Source organism: Rhinolophus ferrumequinum, chromosome 6 (genome assembly GCF_004115265.2).
Source record: "Rhinolophus ferrumequinum isolate MPI-CBG mRhiFer1 chromosome 6, mRhiFer1_v1.p, whole genome shotgun sequence".
In the NCBI taxonomy this organism is placed as follows: domain Eukaryota; kingdom Metazoa; phylum Chordata; class Mammalia; order Chiroptera; family Rhinolophidae; genus Rhinolophus; species Rhinolophus ferrumequinum.
The window spans coordinates 38,106,297-38,111,460 of NC_046289.1; the positions used below are offsets into that span (position 1 = coordinate 38,106,297).

At 35.9% G+C, this 5,164-nt stretch overlaps 1 pseudogene; it reads left to right on the forward strand.

Moving 5' to 3' along the window:
* The first annotated feature begins 2,537 nt into the window (after positions 1-2,537).
* Positions 2,538-2,637, forward strand: LOC117024376 (uncharacterized; annotated as a pseudogene).
* Positions 2,638-5,164: the final 2,527 nt, after the last annotated feature.

Here is a 5,164-nt window from a genome sequence, read left to right on the forward strand (position 1 = left end):
CTTCAAGACTTTGAAAATAAAATTAGTGAATAAAGCAATGGGGTAAACAGTATGAGAAGGTTGTGTTAAATTAGGTCCTCAGGTCAAAAACACTTTCCTGAAAATTTGGTCTACATTACCAGATGTTGACATAATCCTGAAGCCATTGATAGGTTTGTCAGTTAAGATGTCTTTGGATGCAGCAAACAGAAAACCCAGTTCAAATTAGCTTAAACAATGTAACTGGAAGTTTGTTGGCTCACTTTTCTGAAAAGATCACAAGTTGGGCAGGCTTAAGGGTCGGTCCAATCTGAGAGAGAAAACACATTTTTCTGCAATTCTCTCAGTTGTGCCTGCCTTCAAAGGTAGCTATATCCTCAGGCGGATTTCTCTAAAGCTACATGCTTCCGTGTTTACATCGAGGGTTACATTCTTCTCTGGGAAGAGGGTGCTTCTCCCAAACTGCCCTCTATTTGTATCATACCCAAACCAACCACTGGATCTGGGGAAGGCCATGAACTGATTGGTTTAGGTGCTCATCACTGAAACAATCACGACTGCCACACATTGAAATGACCAGGACTGACTAACTCGGTCAGAATGTGGGATGTATGGTCCCTAACCCTCTGAATGTGGGATGTATGGTCAATCTCACTCAACTGCCAGGCTGGTTCACAATGAGAGAAGGCTTAAATGAATGTTGAGAAGATAACTAGATTTCCACAGATGTATACTGAATGTATACATTAGGATGTGATTGATCAAAATATTAATGGCTTAAACAAGGTAGTTCTTTCTCTTGCTTAAAATCCTGGAACTTTGCAGTACAGGATTGGTACAGCAGCCAGGTTTGCTCCAAAAAGTCCTTGAGAGCCAGGATCTCCTTCTAGCTTACCACCCTGGTGACATTCCAAGGATGCAGCCCTAATTCTAATTATCCAAAGGAGGATCTCTGCACCAGGCAGGACGATGGAGGAAGTGACAAAGAAACAGGGGCACATTTGAAGGAAGGCTCCTAAAAGCTATCACACATGGTGACTGTCATCACATGACAATACCTACCTGCCAAGTAAGCTAGAAAATGAACTTTATTCTGGGTGGTTGTATTCCTGGCTAGCCATTCTATTGTTATGGCCTGAAGGGGAAATAAACATTGGGGGACAAGCGCTCTCTGCTACTCTAAAGAAATGAGATTTGTTAATAGTTGATTGAATGATCTCAGGCTAGGTGACTAGTAAATTACTTGGGAAAGCAGTTATCCATTTGTAATCTGGCAAACAGGATGGGGTGAGATGAGAGGAAAGGCTCAATTTAAAGGAATGAAATAGTGAAAAGGAAACAATAAATTATGCATTAAGGAAACTGTGTTTACATCACATTTCTGTCCCCTAATAGTTGGACAATCTTTAACAGGTTGCATAATCTCTATAAGCCTGTGATCTTATCTGTCAAATGGAAATAATACCATCTACTCCACAAAGCTGGGAAAAGATTAATTGAGATAATAGTTGTTAAGTGCTTTGTAAGCAATAATGCTCATATAGATAAAAGTTACTGTTATTAATTATAACAAAGCTTACAATAACATGGCTAATATTTTAGAAACAAAGTATTGAGTGAAAATGAAATGTGAGACTTTGATTCGCTTTTTGAGATTAATTTTTTTTTAACACAGTAAGTGATTTTTTTTTTGATTAATTTAATTTTTTAAAATGTGACTATGTTTCTCCCTACTGGTCAGGTCTCATTTATCAAATTGTTAAATGTATATCCAGAAAACAGTTGAGCAAATATTCTCACTGTGTCATAACAAAGCCATAAACACAAAGTCAGAAATTGCACATAAAAATTCCAAATATTAATTTATGGCATTAATTTCTACAATAAAATCAAAATTTCAAAATTATAATAAATTATATAATGGAATCCCAAATTTCATATATACTCTTTTTTGCATAAAGAATGGAATAAGTTGAAAAGAAAGTATCTCATCTGCTTTATGTTGTTTCCTTGTGTTTTGTATTGGAATTCAATGTCAACGGCTGCTAACATTAAGTAAATTTTTTAAAAAGTGAAAACCAGACGTTCTTTAAAAAGAACACAAAGGGATCGAATCTGAGCCTGATGAAGCATCTGGAGTCAGCTGCCAGTTTCTAGGAAACATGGAAGGCACAGGAACATGTTGAACTAGATCTGAGTGTACAATCAGCAAAATCCAAATTGTAAGATATTCTTATGTGTCAACCAGACTGAGCTCCACAACAGATAAAGTAGAAGAAAAAGAAAGGATGCGAGAGAACCTGTAGATTAAAAGAGATTTCAAAGACATAACAAAGTGTGCTTTTTGTTGTTGTATTTTTAAAACGGGCAAGACTAAACTATAGTGTAAAGAAATGCAAGAGGGGTGCTTGCCTCTACAGCTCATACTAAAATTGGAATGATACATCAAATATATGGTGATGGAAAGAGAACTGACTCTGGGTGGTGAACACGCAATGGGATTTATAGATGATGTAATACAGAATTGTACACCTGAAATCTGTGTCATTTTACTAACAATTGTCAACCCAATAAATTTTTTAAAAATTGGAATGATACAGAGATTAGCATGGCTGCTGTGCAAGGATGACACGAATTCGTGAAGCATTCCATATTTTTAATGACTAGTGCCAGATGGGTACCAGATCTATCAGGGTGATGGCTGGGAATGGGGTTGGGGGCATGAAAAAGGGGAAGGCATTAAGAAGTACAAATTAGGAGTTAATACAGTATGGGGAATATAATCAACAATGTTGTAAAGATCACGTAAGGTGCCAGATGGGCACTGGACTTATCAGGGGGATCATGTCATAGACTGTGTAGATGCCTGACCAATGCACTATACATCTGAAGCTGAAGTAGAATAATATTGAATATATAGGTATATATACCTATATAGTCACGGGACATGAAGTACAATACAACATAGGGAAGATAGTCGATGGTATATAAGATGTCAGAGGGGTGGTAGCTTGCAGGGGGAGGTTATCACAATATGAGGAATTTAAATGTCTAACTATTATATTGCTTTGTATGCCTGAAACTACTTTAAAAAATGCAAGAGAGTGATTGCTATGACAGTCAGGATAGTGGGGATTTTGGAGGTAGAGAGGAGACTGTGAATTGTATGGGACATATGAGGGACTTCTGAGATGACTGGAAAAGTTCTATTTAATTGATGTGAGTGGTGGCTGCGAAGGTATTCACCTTATAATTATTCACTAAACTCTCCATTTGTTTTGTTTAGTTTTCTGTTTCTGTGCTTTATTTTACAATTTAAAGGTTTTTCAAAGTTGTGGTATACAGAAATAAATCAACCTGGAAATGGTAAGAAAAAAAGGATGTCCTATAGACCCTTATTATAATATAGTTGATTATTACTATGTATTTGAGATAGTACAGATCCATTGTGTCTTCCAAAACTTAACTGTCTAAAATAAAAACTAAAACCGATACAGAATCATTGAACATATATAAAAACAAAATCAACAACGCAAAGAGCTCTTTCGGTTCAGTATTTTATAAAACTGGTTTCTTTGGAACATTCATTACACAAGAACTTAAGAAGTGCTATCCCAAAATGAAAAAGAAAAAGTTTCAATGGTCAAATAAGTCAAGGAAATAGAGTTAAAAAAATATTTTTATTGTCTAATATCTTCAGGGCTTTAATAAACAAGTGTTTAATTTGAAGTATTAAGAAGGAGCTATACTGGCATTGTTTTTTTCTTTTCTAAGGACACAAATATAGCAACTTTGTTTAAAGTAGAGTTATGCCTATCTCTAAAAGGAGCAAAAAAGAGATTTTATTGTGTTTATCATTTTGTAGTACTTTCTGCTCAATGAGATCAGGGACTTAGTTCAATTTATAACTCTATCCCCAGTGCCTAAAACAGTGCTTGATACATAGGAGATGCTCAAAAACTACTTGATGAGTGGACATTTGTCATCATAGAAAGCAGAAAAGATTAAAGACGTTTTTATGGAAAATCAAAATCAAATCCATTTGTAGATTTTGTAGAAACTCAAAAAGTAATGGCCTGATTAAAGAGCTGCTGTCATCTTGGTGGCCTACTGTGTACCTTTCACATTATCACATTTCCACCAATAAGTTCCCAGGGACTATTATTTAAAGAAAGCTGTAATAGCCAAGTGCTAAATTCTATTTCTTTTATGAATATCATATAAATTAACTGCTTCTAGAAATTTGCCTGAACTTTCATTTTATTGTCTAAACATTTGCCTTTGCGCTTTACACATCTGGGGAGGCAGTTAACATCATAATTAATTAAGATCACAGGCTTTGGAATTAGGCAGTGACACCCCATTCTCCTTATTTCCTTCTATTCTTATAGGAGGAAATTTTAATACCACAGCATAGTATGACATCATGTTAGAAAAAGAACCAGAGAGTGTCAGTTGAGTTAACATATGAACCAGAGACCCTGCCACAGTGGCTGTATTTCCATGGTGTCCCACTTTTCTAAGTATTTCAGTTTGACATTTTGATAGAAACAAATGATCTCATGAGTACAGTCTTCAATTAAAATTAGAGTACTAGTTTTCATTTCCAGTGCTACCTCTGATAAGCCCTATTACCACGGGAAAATTCTTCACCTGAAGTGCATTTATTTCTTCATCTATAGCAACGACAAAATTCTGATCTTCAGGGAAGCAGATTAGATGATTAAAAAACAGCACAATGTCCTTTTTTTTTTTTTTAATCTCAGCATATTAAGGAAGCAGCAGGGTGTGGTGGAAAGTGCATTGGGCTGAAAAAAAATTTGGATTCTAGTTCTGATATGTCACTACATGGCTGGGTAGCCTTGTATATATTACTTAACCTCTGTGGGTGAGAATCTAGCTGCTAAATGATCTGTAGGATCCTTTCCAACTTTTAGAGAATGCCTAAGATTCTAATCATTTCTCTGGAGCTGACTATTGTGCATGTCTCAAACTTTCCTGTAAATTGTTCCTTCTGTTGCCTCGCGCCGGGGTCTTTGAGAGGGTAACTATCACCCCTCATGCCTGCATCAGTCTGAACCAATTGAAAAGTAATATAGAGTATAGGCGTTTAGGGCTAAGATGAGGCAAAATATCACCTTTATTATTATTAAAGACTAGAGTAGATAATGTGGCATATACCTGT